Source organism: Triplophysa dalaica, chromosome 5, assembly GCF_015846415.1.
Source record: "Triplophysa dalaica isolate WHDGS20190420 chromosome 5, ASM1584641v1, whole genome shotgun sequence".
Taxonomy (NCBI): domain Eukaryota; kingdom Metazoa; phylum Chordata; class Actinopteri; order Cypriniformes; family Nemacheilidae; genus Triplophysa; species Triplophysa dalaica.
This window is the reverse complement of record NC_079546.1, coordinates 14,852,055-14,867,579: the sequence shown is the minus strand read 5'-3', so window position 1 is coordinate 14,867,579 and position 15,525 is coordinate 14,852,055. Positions and strand designations below refer to the sequence as shown.

The 15,525-nt window shown below is 41.2% G+C and overlaps 19 non-coding genes across 19 annotated transcripts; all 19 read left to right on the top strand.

Annotated features, from left to right (window-relative positions):
- The first annotated feature begins 2,188 nt into the window (after positions 1-2,188).
- Positions 2,189-2,261, top strand: trnav-cac (transfer RNA valine (anticodon CAC)). The gene has a single exon. It is a non-coding gene; the product is annotated as a tRNA-Val (tRNA).
- Positions 2,262-2,633: 372 nt separating this feature from the next.
- trnav-cac (transfer RNA valine (anticodon CAC)) lies at positions 2,634-2,706 on the top strand. Its single transcript has one exon. It is a non-coding gene; the product is annotated as a tRNA-Val (tRNA).
- A 1,995-nt stretch (positions 2,707-4,701) lies between these two features.
- On the top strand, positions 4,702-4,774 carry trnav-uac (transfer RNA valine (anticodon UAC)). Its single transcript has one exon. It is a non-coding gene; the product is annotated as a tRNA-Val (tRNA).
- Positions 4,775-5,297: 523 nt separating this feature from the next.
- trnav-cac (transfer RNA valine (anticodon CAC)) lies at positions 5,298-5,370 on the top strand. The gene has a single exon. It is a non-coding gene; the product is annotated as a tRNA-Val (tRNA).
- A 372-nt stretch (positions 5,371-5,742) lies between these two features.
- On the top strand, positions 5,743-5,815 carry trnav-cac (transfer RNA valine (anticodon CAC)). The gene has a single exon. It is a non-coding gene; the product is annotated as a tRNA-Val (tRNA).
- Positions 5,816-6,252: 437 nt separating this feature from the next.
- On the top strand, positions 6,253-6,325 carry trnav-uac (transfer RNA valine (anticodon UAC)). The gene has a single exon. It is a non-coding gene; the product is annotated as a tRNA-Val (tRNA).
- A 701-nt stretch (positions 6,326-7,026) lies between these two features.
- Positions 7,027-7,099, top strand: trnav-uac (transfer RNA valine (anticodon UAC)). The gene has a single exon. It is a non-coding gene; the product is annotated as a tRNA-Val (tRNA).
- A 632-nt stretch (positions 7,100-7,731) lies between these two features.
- On the top strand, positions 7,732-7,804 carry trnav-cac (transfer RNA valine (anticodon CAC)). The gene has a single exon. It is a non-coding gene; the product is annotated as a tRNA-Val (tRNA).
- A 616-nt stretch (positions 7,805-8,420) lies between these two features.
- trnav-uac (transfer RNA valine (anticodon UAC)) lies at positions 8,421-8,493 on the top strand. Its single transcript has one exon. It is a non-coding gene; the product is annotated as a tRNA-Val (tRNA).
- An 890-nt stretch (positions 8,494-9,383) lies between these two features.
- Positions 9,384-9,456, top strand: trnav-aac (transfer RNA valine (anticodon AAC)). Its single transcript has one exon. It is a non-coding gene; the product is annotated as a tRNA-Val (tRNA).
- Positions 9,457-9,648: 192 nt separating this feature from the next.
- Positions 9,649-9,721, top strand: trnav-aac (transfer RNA valine (anticodon AAC)). Its single transcript has one exon. It is a non-coding gene; the product is annotated as a tRNA-Val (tRNA).
- Positions 9,722-9,979: 258 nt separating this feature from the next.
- Positions 9,980-10,052, top strand: trnav-cac (transfer RNA valine (anticodon CAC)). The gene has a single exon. It is a non-coding gene; the product is annotated as a tRNA-Val (tRNA).
- Positions 10,053-10,424: 372 nt separating this feature from the next.
- On the top strand, positions 10,425-10,497 carry trnav-cac (transfer RNA valine (anticodon CAC)). The gene has a single exon. It is a non-coding gene; the product is annotated as a tRNA-Val (tRNA).
- A 617-nt stretch (positions 10,498-11,114) lies between these two features.
- On the top strand, positions 11,115-11,187 carry trnav-uac (transfer RNA valine (anticodon UAC)). The gene has a single exon. It is a non-coding gene; the product is annotated as a tRNA-Val (tRNA).
- Positions 11,188-12,013: 826 nt separating this feature from the next.
- Positions 12,014-12,086, top strand: trnav-aac (transfer RNA valine (anticodon AAC)). Its single transcript has one exon. It is a non-coding gene; the product is annotated as a tRNA-Val (tRNA).
- Positions 12,087-12,853: 767 nt separating this feature from the next.
- On the top strand, positions 12,854-12,926 carry trnav-uac (transfer RNA valine (anticodon UAC)). Its single transcript has one exon. It is a non-coding gene; the product is annotated as a tRNA-Val (tRNA).
- Positions 12,927-14,017: 1,091 nt separating this feature from the next.
- On the top strand, positions 14,018-14,090 carry trnav-aac (transfer RNA valine (anticodon AAC)). Its single transcript has one exon. It is a non-coding gene; the product is annotated as a tRNA-Val (tRNA).
- Positions 14,091-14,348: 258 nt separating this feature from the next.
- trnav-cac (transfer RNA valine (anticodon CAC)) lies at positions 14,349-14,421 on the top strand. The gene has a single exon. It is a non-coding gene; the product is annotated as a tRNA-Val (tRNA).
- Positions 14,422-14,793: 372 nt separating this feature from the next.
- Positions 14,794-14,866, top strand: trnav-cac (transfer RNA valine (anticodon CAC)). Its single transcript has one exon. It is a non-coding gene; the product is annotated as a tRNA-Val (tRNA).
- Positions 14,867-15,525: the final 659 nt, after the last annotated feature.

Below are 15,525 nucleotides of genomic sequence, written 5' to 3'. Positions count from 1 at the left end.
TAGTCGAAACCGAGCAGAAACATAGTCTGCTTTAAGCCATAGAGTGGAATATAATGACAAGGTAACCAAACCTTTAAGCATTCAATGCACGGTTTCGTAGACAAGGCTTAAGACTAGTCCCAGACTAAGATGATTGCTTGAGATTCCTTAACTGAAAAATCTTGCCCTGAAACACCTTAAAATTTGTGACTGGCAAATTTATGCCAAATCCAGAGTTTCTGTAGTGTAGTGGTTATCACGTTCGCCTAACACGCGAAAGGTCCTCGTTTCGAAACCGAGCAGAAACATAGTCTGTTTTAAGCCATAGAGTGGAATATAATGACAAGGTAACCAAACCTTTAAGCATTCAATGCACGGTTTCGTAGACAAGGCTTAAGACTAGTCCCAGACTAAGATGATTGTTTGAGATTCCTTAACTGAAAAATCTTGCCCTGAAACACCTTAAAATTTGTTACTGGCAAATTTATGCGAAATTCAGAGTTTCTGAAGTGTAGTGGTTATCACGTTTGCTTTACACGCAAAAGGTCCTCGGTTCGAAACCGAGCAGAAACATAGTCTGCTTTATGCCATAGAGTGGAATATAATGACAAGGTAACCAAACCTTTAAGCATTCAATGCACGGTTTCGTAGATAAGGCTTAAGACTAGTCCCAGACTAAGATGAGTGTTTGAGATTTCTTAACTGAAAAATCTTGCCCTGAAACACCTTAAAATTTGTGACTTTCAAATTTATGCGAAATTCAGAGTTTCTGTAGCGTATTGGTTATCACGTTCGCCTAACACGCGAAGGGTCCTCGGTTCGAGACCGAGCAGAAACAGTTTTCAGGTTTTGGCGTCAACCAGAGCAAATGCCATCGGTGTAAAACATAGCTGCACTGCGTATCGGCCTGATTGAAAGATTTTTGGGATTGTCAAATTCAGCCTCTATTATGTCACGTACTATGTTCTTTTAATGACTGTCGCATTCTCCTGACGTGAAAGGTCCCTAGTCGAAACCGAGCAGAATAATCGCCTTCTTTAAGTCATATGGTTAAACGTAATTACAAGCTAAACAAAACTTTAAGCATTCAATGCCCAGTTTTGTAGACAAGGCTTAAGACTAGTCCCAGACTAAGATGAATGTTCGAGATGTCTTACCTGAATAAACTTGACCTGGAATACCTTCAAATTTGTGACTGGCAAGTTTCTTGCCAAAGTCAGACAATAGTTGCGTGGTCTGTTTTAAACCAGCGCCAGGTTGACGACGTACGCAGGAATTGTCCACGTTTCTGTTTTGTAGTGGTTATCACGTTTGCTTTACACGCAAAAGGTCCTCGGTTCGAAACCGAGCAGAAACATAGTCTGCTTTAAGCCATAGAGTGGAATATAATGACAAGGTAACCAAACCTTTAAGCATTCAATGCACGGTTTCGTAGACAAGGCTTAAGACTAGTCCCATACTAAGATGAATGTTTGAGATGTCTTACCTGAATAAACTTGACCTGGAATACCTTCAAATTTGTGACTGGCAAGTTTCTTGCCAAAGTCAGACAATACTTGCGTGGTCTGTTTTAAACCAGCGCCAGTTTGACGTCGTACGCAGGAATTGTCCACGTTTCTGTAGTGTAGTGGTTATCACGTTTGCTTTACACACAAAAGGTCCTCGGTTCGAAACCGAGCAGAAACATAGTCTGCTTTAAGCCATAGAGTGGAATATAATGACAAGGTAACCAAACCTTTAAGCATTCAATGCACGGTTTCGTAGACAAGGCTTAAGACTAGTCCCAGACTAAGATGATTGTTTGAGATTCCTTAACTGAAAAATCTTGCCCTGAAACACCTTAAAATGTGTTACTGGCAAATTTATGCGAAATTCAGAGTTTCTGTAGTGTAGTGGTTATCACGTTCGCCTAACACGCGAAAGGTCCCCGGTTCGAAACCGAGCAGAAACAGAGTCTGCTTTAAGCCATAGAGTGGAATATAATGACAAGGTAACCAAACCTTTAAGCATTCAATGCACGGTTTTGTAGACTGTCGAAATTCAGCCTCTATTATGTCACGTACTATGTTCTTTTAGTGACTGTCGCATTCCCCTGACGCATTGCACCTTCATATTTGTGACTGGCAAGTTTCTTGCCAAAGTCAGACAATGCTTGCGTGGTCTGTTTTAAACCAGCGCCAGTTTGACGACGTACGCAGGAATTGTACACGTTTCTGTAGTGTAGTGGTTATCACGTTTGCTTCACACGCAAAAGGTCCTCGGTTCGAAACCGAGCAGAAACATAGTGTGCTTTAAGCCATAGAGAGCAATATAATGACAAGGTAACCAAACCTTTAAGCATTCAATGCACGGTTTTGTAGACTGTCGAAATTCAGCCTCTATTATGTCAAGTACTATGTTCTTTTAGTGACTGTCGCATTCTCCTGACGTGAAAGGTCCCTAGTCGAAACCGAGCAGAAACATAGTCTGCTTTAAGCCATAGAGTGGAATATAACGACAAGGTAACCAAACCTTAAGCATTCAATGCACTGTTTTGTAGACAAGGCTTAAGACTAGTCCCATACTGAAATGAATGTTCGAGATGTCTCACCTGAATAAACTTGACCTGGAACACCTTCAAATTTGTGTCTGGCAAGTTTCGTGCCAAATTCAGAGTTTCTGTAGTGTAGTGGTTATCACGTTCGCCTCACACGCGAAAGGTCCTCGGTTCGAAACCGAGCAGAAACATAGTCTGTTTTAAGCCATAGAGTGGAATATAATGACAAGGTAACCAAACCTTTAAGCATTCAATGCACGGTTTTTATAGACTGCCGAAATTCAGCCTCTATTATGTTACAAGCTATGTTCTTTTAGTGACTGTCGCATTCTCCTGACGTGAAAGGTCCCTAGTCGAAACCGAGCAGAAACATAGTCTGCTTTAAGCCATAGAGTGGAATATAATGACAAGGTAACCAAACCTTTAAGCATTCAATGCACGGTTTCGTAGACAAGGCATAAGACTAGTCCCATACTAAGATGAATGTTCGAGATGTCTTACCTGAATAAACTTGACCTGGAATACCTTCAAATTTGTGACTGGCAAGTTTCTTGCCAAAGTCATTCAATACTTGCGTGGTCTGTTTTAAACCAGCGCCAGGTTGACGACGTACGCAGGAATTGTCCATGTTTCTGTAGTGTAGTGGTTATCAAGTTTGCTTTACACGCAAAAGGTCCTCGGTTCGAAACTGAGCAGAAACATAGTCTGCTTTAAGCCATAGAGTGGAATATAATAACAAGGTAACCAAACCTTTAAGCATTCAATGCACGGTTTTGTAGACTGTCGAAATTCAGCCTCTATTATGTCACGTACTATGTTCTTTTATTGACTGTCGCATTCTCCTGACGTGAAAGGTCCCTAGTCGAAACCGAGCAGAAACATAGTCTGCTTTAAGCCATAGAGTGGAATATAATGACAAGGTAACCAAACCTTTAAGCATTCAATGCACGGTTTCGTAGACAAGGCTTAAGACTAGTCCCAGACTAAGATGATTGTTTGAGATTCCTTAACTGAAAAATCTTGCCCTGAAACACCTTAAAATTTGTTACTGGCAAATTTATGTGAAATTCAGAGTTTCTGAAGTGTAGTGGTTATCACGTTTGCTTTACACGCAAAAGGTCCTCGGTTCGAAACCGAGCAGAAACATAGTCTGCTTTATGCCATAGAGTGGAATATAATGACAAGGTAACCAAACCTTTAAGCATTCAATGCACGGTTTCGTAGACAAGGCTTAAGACTAGTCCCAGACTAAGATGAATGTTTGAGATTTCTTAACTGAAAAATCTTGCCCTGAAACACCTTAAAATTTGTGACTTTCAAATTTATGCGAAATTCAGAGTTTCTGTAGCGTATTGGTTATCACGTTCGCCTAACACGCGAAGGGTCCTCGGTTCGAGACCGAGCAGAAACAGTTTTCAGGTTTTGGCGTCAACCAGAGCAAATGCCATCGGTGTAAAACATAGCTGCACTGCGTATCGGCCTGATTGAAAGCTTTTTGGGATTGTCAAATTCAGCCTCTATTATGTCACGTACTATGTTCTTTTAATGACTGTCGCATTCTCCTGACGTGAAAGGTCCCTAGTCGAAACCGAGCAGAATAATCGCCTTCTTTAAGTCATATGGTTAAACGTAATTACAAGCTAAACAAAACTTTAAGCATTCAATGCCCAGTTTTGTAGACAAGGCTTAAGACTAGTCCCAGACTAAGATGAATGTCCGAGATGTCTTACCTGAATAAACTTGACCTGGAATACCTTCAAATTTGTGACTGGCAAGTTTCTTGCCAAAGTCAGACAATAGTTGCGTGGTCTGTTTTAAACCAGCGCCAGGTTGACGACGTACGCAGGAATTGTCCACGTTTCTGTTTTGTAGTGGTTATCACGTTTGCTTTACACGCAAAAGGTCCTCGGTTCGAAACCGAGCAGAAACATAGTCTGCTTTAAGCCATAGAGTGGAATATAATGACAAGGTAACCAAACCTTTAAGCATTCAATGCACGGTTTCGTAGACAAGGCTTAAGACTAGTCCCAGACTAAGATGAATGTTCGAGATGTCTTACCTGAATAAACTTGACCTGGAATACCTTCAAATTTGTGACTGGCAAGTTTCTTGCCAAAGTCAGACAATACTTGCGTGGTCTGTTTTAAACCAGCGCCAGGTTGACGACGTACGCAGGAATTGTCCACGTTTCTGTAGTGTAGTGGTTATCACGTTTGCTTTACACGCAAAAGGTCCTCGGTTCGAAACCGAGCAGAAACATAGTCTGCTTTAAGCCATAGAGTGGAATATAATGACAAGGTAACCAAACCTTTAAGCATTCAATGCACGGTTTCGTAGACAAGGCTTAAGACTAGTCCCAGACTAAGATGATTGTTTGAGATTCCTTAACTGAAAAATCTTGCCCTGAAACACCTTAAAATGTGTTACTGGCAAATTTATGCGAAATTCAGAGTTTCTGTAGTGTAGTGGTTATCACGTTCGCCTAACACGCGAAAGGTCCCCGGTTCGAAACCGAGCAGAAACAGAGTCTGCTTTAAGCCATAGAGTGGAATATAATGACAAGGTAACCAAACCTTTAAGCATTCAATGCACGGTTTTGTAGACTGTCGAAATTCAGCCTCTATTATGTCACGTACTATGTTCTTTTAGTGACTGTCGCATTCCCCTGACGCATTGCACCTTCATATTTGTGACTGGCAAGTTTCTTGCCAAAGTCAGACAATGCTTGCGTGGTCTGTTTTAAACCAGCGCCAGTTTGACGACGTACGCAGGAATTGTACACGTTTCTGTAGTGTAGTGGTTATCACGTTTGCTTCACACGCAAAAGGTCCTCGGTTCGAAACCGAGCAGAAACATAGTGTGCTTTAAGCCATAGAGAGCAATATAATGACAAGGTAACCAAACCTTTAAGCATTCAATGCACGGTTTTGTAGACTGTCGAAATTCAGCCTCTATTATGTCAAGTACTATGTTCTTTTAGTGACTGTCGCATTCTCCTGACGTGAAAGGTCCCTAGTCGAAACCGAGCAGAAACATAGTCTGCTTTAAGCCATAGAGTGGAATATAACGACAAGGTAACCAAACCTTAAGCATTCAATGCACTGTTTTGTAGACAAGGCTTAAGACTAGTCCCATACTGAAATGAATGTTCGAGATGTCTCACCTGAATAAACTTGACCTGGAACACCTTCAAATTTGTGTCTGGCAAGTTTCTTGCCAAATTCAGAGTTTCTGTAGTGTAGTGGTTATCACGTTCGCCTCACACGCGAAAGGTCCTCGGTTCGAAACCGAGCAGAAACATAGTCTGTTTTAAGCCATAGAGTGGAATATAATGACAAGGTAACCAAACCTTTAAGCATTCAATGCACGGTTTTTATAGACTGCCGAAATTCAGCCTCTATTATGTTACAAGCTATGTTCTTTTAGTGACTGTCGCATTCTCCTGACGTGAAAGGTCCCTAGTCGAAACCGAGCAGAAACATAGTCTGCTTTAAGCCATAGAGTGGAATATAATGACAAGGTAACCAAACCTTTAAGCATTCAATGCACGGTTTCGTAGACAAGGCATAAGACTAGTCCCATACTAAGATGAATGTTCGAGATGTCTTACCTGAATAAACTTGACCTGGAATACCTTCAAATTTGTGACTGGCAAGTTTCTTGCCAAAGTCATTCAATACTTGCGTGGTCTGTTTTAAACCAGCGCCAGGTTGACGACGTACGCAGGAATTGTCCATGTTTCTGTAGTGTAGTGGTTATCACGTTTGCTTTACACGCAAAAGGTCCTCGGTTCGAAACCGAGCAGAAACATAGTCTGCTTTAAGCCATAGAGTGGAATATAATAACAAGGTAACCAAACCTTTAAGCATTCAATGCACGGTTTTGTAGACTGTCGAAATTCAGCCTCTATTATGTCACGTACTATGTTCTTTTATTGACTGTCGCATTCTCCTGACGTGAAAGGTCCCTAGTCGAAACCGAGCAGAAAAATAGTCTGCTTTAAGCCATAGAGTGGAATATAATGACAAGGTAACCAAACCTTTAAGCATTCAATGCACGGTTTCGTAGACAAGGCTTAAGACTAGTCCCAGACTAAGATGATTGTTTGAGATTCCTTAACTGAAAAATCTTGCCCTGAAACACCTTAAAATTTGTTACTGGCAAATTTATGTGAAATTCAGAGTTTCTGAAGTGTAGTGGTTATCACGTTTGCTTTACACGCAAAAGGTCCTCGGTTCGAAACCGAGCAGAAACATAGTCTGCTTTATGCCATAGAGTGGAATATAATGACAAGGTAACCAAACCTTTAAGCATTCAATGCACGGTTTCGTAGACAAGGCTTAAGACTAGTCCCAGACTAAGATGAATGTTTGAGATTTCTTAACTGAAAAATCTTGCCCTGGAATACCTTCAAATTTGTGACTGGCAAGTTTCTTGCCAAAGTCATTCAATACTTGCGTGGTCTGTTTTAAACCAGCGCCAGGTTGACGACGTACGCAGGAATTGTCCATGTTTCTGTAGTGTAGTGGTTATCACGTTTGCTTTACACGCAAAAGGTCCTCGGTTCGAAACCGAGCAGAAACATAGTCTGCTTTAAGCCATAGAGTGGAATATAATGACAAGGTAACCAAACCTTTAAGCATTCAATGCACGGTTTTGTAGACTGTCGAAATTCAGCCTCTATTATGTCACGTACTATGTTCTTTTATTGACTGTCGCATTCTCCTGACGTGAAAGGTCCCTAGTCGAAACCGAGCAGAAACATAGTCTGCTTTAAGCCATAGAGTGGAATATAATGACAAGGTAACCAAACCTTTAAGCATTCAATGCACGGTTTCGTAGACAAGGCTTAAGACTAGTCCCAGACTAAGATGATTGTTTGAGATTCCTTAACTGAAAAATCTTGCCCTGAAACACCTTAAAATTTGTTACTGGCAAATTTATGTGAAATTCAGAGTTTCTGAAGTGTAGTGGTTATCACGTTTGCTTTACACGCAAAAGGTCCTCGGTTCGAAACCGAGCAGAAACATAGTCTGCTTTAAGCCATAGAGTGGAATATAATGACAAGGTAACCAAACCTTTAATTTGCCCAGTTTTGTAGACAAGTCTTAAGACTAGTCCCATACTGAAATGAATGTTCGAGATGTCTCACCTGAATAAACTTGACCTGGAACACCTTCAAATTTGTGTCTGGCAAGTTTCTTGCCAAATTCAGAGTTTCTGTAGTGTAGTGGTTATCACGTTCGCCTCACACGCGAAAGGTCCTCGGTTCGAAACCGAGCAGAAACATAGTCTGTTTTAAGCCATAGAGTGGAATATAATGACAAGGTAACCAAACCTTTAAGCATTCAATGCACGGTTTTTATAGACTGCCGAAATTCAGCCTCTATTATGTTACAAGCTATGTTCTTTTAGTGACTGTCGCATTCTCCTGACGTGAAAGGTCCCTAGTCGAAACCGAGCAGAAACATAGTCTGCTTTAAGCCATAGAGTGGAATATAACAATAAGTAACCAAACCTTTAAGCATTCAATGCACGGTTTTGTAGACTGTCGAAATTCAGCCTCTATTATGTCACGTACTATGTTCTTTTAGTGACTGTCGCATTCTCCTGACGTGAAAGGTCCCTAGTCGAAACCGAGCAGAAACATAGTCTGCTTTAAGCCATAGAGTGGAATATAATGACAAGGTAACCAAACCTTTAAGCATTCAATGCACGGTTTCGTAGACAAGGCATAAGACTAGTCCCATACTAAGATGAATGTTCGAGATGTCTTACCTGAATAAACTTGACCTGGAATACCTTCAAATTTGTGACTGGCAAGTTTCTTGCCAAAGTCATTCAATACTTGCGTGGTCTGTTTTAAACCAGCGCCAGGTTGACGACGTACGCAGGAATTGTCCATGTTTCTGTAGTGTAGTGGTTATCACGTTTGCTTTACACGCAAAAGGTCCTCGGTTCGAAACCGAGCAGAAACATAGTCTGCTTTAAGCCATAGAGTGGAATATAATGACAAGGTAACCAAACCTTTAAGCATTCAATGCACGGTTTTGTAGACTGTCGAAATTCAGCCTCTATTATGTCACGTACTATGTTCTTTTATTGACTGTCGCATTCTCCTGACGTGAAAGGTCCCTAGTCGAAACCGAGCAGAAACATAGTCTGCTTTAAGCCATAGAGTGGAATATAATGACAAGGTAACCAAACCTTTAAGCATTCAATGCACGGTTTCGTAGACAAGGCTTAAGACTATTCCCAGACTAAGATGATTGTTTGAGATTCCTTAACTGAAAAATCTTGCCCTGAAACACCTTAAAATTTGTTACTGGCAAATTTATGTGAAATTCAGAGTTTCTGAAGTGTAGTGGTTATCACGTTTGCTTTACACGCAAAAGGTCCTCGGTTCGAAACCGAGCAGAAACAGTTTTCAGGTTTTGGCGTCAACCAGAGCAAATGCCATCAGTGTAAAACGTAGCTGCAATGCGTATCGGCCTGATTGAAAGCTTTTTGGGATTGTCAAATTCAGCTCTATTATGTCACGTACTATGTTCTTTTAGTGACTGTCGCATTCTCCTGACGTGAAAGGTCCCTAGTCGAAACCGAGCAGAATAATCGCCTTCTTTAAGCCATATGGTTAAACGTAATTACAAGCTAAACAAAACTTTAAGCATTCAATGCCCAGTTTTGTAGACAAGGCTTAAGACTAGTCCCAGACTAAGATGAATGTTCGAGATGTCTTACCTGAATAAACTTGACCTGGAATACCTTCAAATTTGTGATTGGCAAGTTTCTTGCCAAAGTCAGACAATACTTGCGTGGTCTGTTTTAAACCAGCGCCAGTTTGACGTCGTACGCAGGAATTGTCCACGTTTCTGTAGTGTAGTGGTTATCACGTTTGCTTAACACGCAAAAGGTCCTCGGTTCGAAACCGAGCAGAAACATAGTCTGCTTTAAGCCATAGAGTGGAATATAATGACAAGGTAACCAAACCTTTAAGCATTCAATGCACGGTTTCGTAGACAAGGCTTAAGACTAGTCCCAGACTAAGATGATTGTTTGAGATTCCTTAACTGAAAAATCTTGCCCTGAAACACCTTAAAATGTTTTACTGGCAAATTTATGCGAAATTCAGAGTTTCTGTAGTGTAGTGGTTATCACGTTCGCCTAACACGCGAAAGGTCCTCGGTTCGAAACCGAGCAGAAACAGAGTCTGCTTTAAGCCATAGAGTGGAATATAATGACAAGGTAACCAAACCTTTAAGCATTCAATGCACGGTTTTGTAGACTGTCGAAATTCAGCCTCTATTATGTCACGTACTATGTTCTTTTAGTGACTGTCGCATTCCCCTGACGCATTGCACCTTCAAATTTGTGACTGGCAAGTTTCTTGCCAAAGTCAGACAATGCTTGCGTGGTCTGTTTTAAACCAGCGCCAGTTTGACGACGTACGCAGGAATTGTACACGTTTCTGTAGTGTAGTGGTTATCACGTTTGCTTCACACGCAAAAGGTCCTCGGTTCGAAACCGAGCAGAAACATAGTGTGCTTTAAGCCATAGAGAGCAATATAATGACAAGGTAACCAAACCTTTAAGCATTCAATGAACGGTTTTATAGACTGTCGAAATTCAGTCTCTATTATGTCAAGTACTATGTTCTTTTAGTGACTGTCGCATTCTCCTGACGTGAAAGGTCCCTAGTCGAAACCGAGCAGAAACATAGTCTGCTTTAAGCCATAGAGTGGAATATAACGACAAGGTAACCAAACCTTAAGCATTCAATGCACTGTTTTGTAGACAAGGCTTAAGACTAGTCCCATACTGAAATGAATGTTCGAGATCTCTCACCTGAATAAACTTGACCTGGAACACCTTCAAATTTGTGTCTGGCAAGTTTCTTGCCAAATTCAGAGTTTCTGTAGTGTAGTGGTTATCACGTTCGCCTCACACGCGAAAGGTCCTCGGTTCGAAACCGAGCAGAAACATAGTCTGTTTTAAGCCATAGAGTGGAATATAATGACAAGGTAACCAAACCTTTAAGCATTCAATGCACGGTTTTTATAGACTGCCGAAATTCAGCCTCTATTATGTTACAAGCTATGTTCTTTTAGTGACTGTCGCATTCTCCTGACGTGAAAGGTCCCTAGTCAAAACCGAGCAGAAACATAGTCTGCTTTAAGCCATAGAGTGGAATATAACAATAAGGTAACCAAACCTTTAAGCATTCAATGCACGGTTTTGTAGACTGTCAAAATTCAGCCTCTATTATGTCACGTACTATGTTCTTTTAGTGACTGTCGCATTCTCCTGACGTGAAAGGTCCCTAGTCGAAACCGAGCAGAAACATAGTCTGCTTTAAGCCATAGAGTGGAATATAATGACAAGGTAACCAAACCTTTAAGCATTCAATGCACGGTTTCGTAGACAAGGCATAAGACTAGTCCCATACTAAGATGAATGTTCGAGATGTCTTACCTGAATAAACTTGACCTGGAATACCTTCAAATTTGTGACTGGCAAGTTTCTTGCCAAAGTCATTCAATACTTGCGTGGTCTGTTTTAAACCAGCGCCAGGTTGACGACGTACGCAGGAATTGTCCATGTTTCTGTAGTGTAGTGGTTATCACGTTTGCTTTACACGCAAAAGGTCCTCGGTTCGAAACCGAGCAGAAACATAGTCTGCTTTAAGCCATAGAGTGGAATATAATGACAAGGTAACCAAACCTTTAAGCATTCAATGCACGGTTTTGTAGACTGTCGAAATTCAGCCTCTATTATGTCACGTACTATGTTCTTTTATTGACTGTCGCATTCTCCTGACGTGAAAGGTCCCTAGTCGAAACCGAGCAGAAACATAGTCTGCTTTAAGCCATAGAGTGGAATATAATGACAAGGTAACCAAACCTTTAAGCATTCAATGCACGGTTTCGTAGACAAGGCTTAAGACTAGTCCCAGACTAAGATGATTGTTTGAGATTCCTTAACTGAAAAATCTTGCCCTGAAACACCTTAAAATTTGTTACTGGCAAATTTATGTGAAATTCAGAGTTTCTGAAGTGTAGTGGTTATCACGTTTGCCTAACACGCGAAAGGTCCTCGGTTCGAGACCGAGCAGAAACAGTTTTCAGGTTTTGGCGTCAACCAGAGCAAATGCCATCAGTGTAAAACGTAGCTGCAATGCGTATCGGCCTGATTGAAAGCTTTTTGGGATTGTCAAATTCAGCTCTATTATGTCACGTACCTTGTTCTTTTAGTGACTGTCGCATTCTCCTGACGTGAAAGGTCCCTAGTCGAAACCGAGCAGAATAATCGCCTTCTTTAAGCCATATGGTTAAACGTAATTACAAGCTAAACAAAACTTTAAGCATTCAATGCACGGTTTCGTAGACAAGGCTTAAGACTAGTCCCAGACTAAGATGATTGTTTGAGATTCCTTAACTGAAAAATCTTACCCTGAAACACCTTAAAATGTGTTACTGGCAAATTTATGCGAAATTCAGAGTTTCTGTAGTGTAGTGGTTATCACGTTCGCCTAACACGCGAAAGGTCCTCGGTTCGAAACCGAGCAGAAACAGAGTCTGCTTTAAGCCATAGAGTGGAATATAATGACAAGGTAACCAAACCTTTAAGCATTCAATGCACGGTTTTGTAGACTGTCGAAATTCAGCCTCTATTATGTCACGTACTATGTTCTTTTAGTGACTGTCGCATTCCCCTGACGCATTGCACCTTCAAATTTGTGACTGGCAAGTTTCTTGCCAAAGTCAGACAATGCTTGCGTGGTCTGTTTTAAACCAGCGCCAGTTTGACGACGTACGCAGGAATTGTACACGTTTCTGTAGTGTAGAGGTTATCACGTTTGCTTCACACGCAAAAGGACCTCGGTTCGAAACCGATCAGAAACATAGTGTGCTTTAAGCCATAGAGAGCAATATAATGACAAGGTAACCAAACCTTTAAGCATTCAATGCACGGTTTTGTAGACTGTCGAAATTCAGCCTCTATTATGTCAAGTACTATGTTCTTTTAGTGACTGTCGCATTCTCCTGACGTGAAAGGTCCCTAGTCGAAACCGAGCAGAAACATAGTCTGCTTTAAGCCATAGAGTGGAATATAACGACAAGGTAACCAAACCTTTAAGCATTCAATGCACGGTTTCGTAGACAAGGCATAAGACTAGTCCCATACTAAGATGAATGTTCGAGATGTCTTACCTGAATAAACTTGACCTGGAATACCTTCAAATTTGTGACTGGCAAGTTTCTTGCCAAAGTCATTCAATACTTGCGTGGTCTGTTTTAAACCAGCGCCAGGTTGACGACGTACGCAGGAATTGTCCATGTTTCTGTAGTGTAGTGGTTATCACGTTTGCTTTACACGCAAAAGGTCCTCGGTTCGAAACCGAGCAGAAACATAGTCTGCTTTAAGCCATAGAGTGGAATATAATGACAAGGTAACCAAACCTTTAAGCATTCAATGCACGGTTTTGTAGACTGTCGAAATTCAGCCTCTATTATGTCACGTACTATGTTCTTTTATTGACTGTCGCATTCTCCTGACGTGAAAGGTCCCTAGTCGAAACCGAGCAGAAACATAGTCTGCTTTAAGCCATAGAGTGGAATATAATGACAAGGTAACCAAACCTTTAAGCATTCAATGCACGGTTTCGTAGACAAGGCTTAAAACTAGTCCCAGACTAAGATGATTGTTTGAGATTCCTTAACTGAAAAATCTTGCCCTGAAACACCTTAAAATTTGTTACTGGCAAATTTATGTGAAATTCAGAGTTTCTGAAGTGTAGTGGTTATCACGTTTGCTTTACACGCAAAAGGTCCTCGGTTCGAAACCGAGCAGAAACATAGTCTGCTTTATGCCATAGAGTGGAATATAATGACAAGGTAACCAAACCTTTAAGCATTCAATGCACGGTTTCGTAGACAAGGCTTAAGACTAGTCCCAGACTAAGATGAGTGTTTGAGATTTCTTAACTGAAAAATCTTGCCCTGAAACACCTTAAAATTTGTTACTGGCAAATTTATGCGAAATTCAGAGTTTCTGTAGTGTATTGGTTATCACGTTCGCCTAACACGCGAAAGGTCCTCGGTTCGAGACCGAGCAGAAACAGTTTTCAGGTTTTGGCGTCAACCAGAGCAAATGCCATCAGTGTAAAACGTAGCTGCAATGCGTATCGGCCTGATTGAAAGCTTTTTGGGATTGTCAAATTCAGCTCTATTATGTCACGTACTATGTTCTTTTAGTGACTGTCGCATTCTCCTGACGTGAAAGGTCCCTAGTCGAAACCGAGCAGAATAATCGCCTTCTTTAAGCCATATGGTTAAACGTAATTACAAGCTAAACAAAACTTTAAGCATTCAATGCACGGTTTCGTAGACAAGGCTTAAGACTAGTCCCAGACTAAGATGATTGTTTGAGATTCCTTAACTGAAAAATCTTGCCCTGAAACACCTTAAAATGTGTTACTGGCAAATTTATGCGAAATTCAGAGTTTCTGTAGTGTAGTGGTTATCACGTTCGCCTAACACGCGAAAGGTCCTCGGTTCGAAACCGAGCAGAAACAGAGTCTGCTTTAAGCCATAGAGTGGAATATAATGACAAGGTAACCAAACCTTTAAGCATTCAATGCACGGTTTTGTAGACTGTCGAAATTCAGCCTCTATTATGTCACGTACTATGTTCTTTTAGTGACTGTCGCATTCCCCTGACGCATTGCACCTTCAAATTTGTGACTGGCAAGTTTCTTGCCAAAGTCAGACAATGCTTGCGTGGTCTGTTTTAAACCAGCGCCAGTTTGACGACGTACGCAGGAATTGTACACGTTTCTGTAGTGTAGTGGTTATCACGTTTGCTTCACACGCAAAAGGACCTCGGTTCGAAACCGAGCAGAAACATAGTGTGCTTTAAGCCATAGAGAGCAATATAATGACAAGGTAACCAAACCTTTAAGCATTCAATGCACGGTTTTGTAGACTGTCGAAATTCAGCCTCTATTATGTCAAGTACTATGTTCTTTTAGTGACTGTCGCATTCTCCTGACGTGAAAGGTCCCTAGTCGAAACCGAGCAGAAACATAGTCTGCTTTAAGCCATAGAGTGGAATATAACGACAAGGTAACCAAACCTTAAGCATTCAATGCACTGTTTTGTAGACAAGGCTTAAGACTAGTCCCATACTGAAATGAATGTTCGAGATGTCTCACCTGAATAAACTTGACCTGGAACACCTTCAAATTTGTGTCTGGCAAGTTTCTTGCCAAATTCAGAGTTTCTGTAGTGTAGTGGTTATCACGTTCGCCTCACACGCGAAAGGTCCTCGGTTCGAAACCGAGCAGAAACATAGTCTGCTTTAAGCCATAGAGTGGAATATAATGACAAGGTAACCAAACCTTTAAGCATTCAATGCACGGTTTCGTAGACAAGGCTTAAGACTAGTCCCAGACTAAGATGATTGTTTGAGATTCCTTAACTGAAAAATCTTGCCCTGAAACACCTTAAAATTTGTGACTGGCAAATTTATGCCAAATTCAGAGTTTCTGTAGTGTAGTGGTTATCACGTTCGCCTAACACGCGAAAGGTCCTCGTTTCGAAACCGAGCAGAAACATAGTCTGTTTTAAGCCATAGAGTGGAATATAATGACAAGGTAACCAAACCTTTAAGCATTCAATGCACGGTTTTGTAGACTGTCGAAATTCAGCCTCTATTATGTCACGTACTATGTTCTTTTAGTGACTGTCGCATTCCCCTGACGCATTGCACCTTCAAATTTGTGACTGGCAAGTTTCTTGCCAAAGTCAGACAATGCTTGGGTGGTCTGTTTTAAACCAGCGCCAGTTTGACGACGTACGCAGGAATTGTCCACGTTTCTGTAGTGTAGTGGTTATCACGTTCGCCTAACACGCGAAAGGTCCTCGTTTCGAAACCGAGCAGAAACATAGTCTGCTTTAAGCCATAGAGTGGAATATAATGACAAGGTAACCAAACCTTTAAGCATTCAA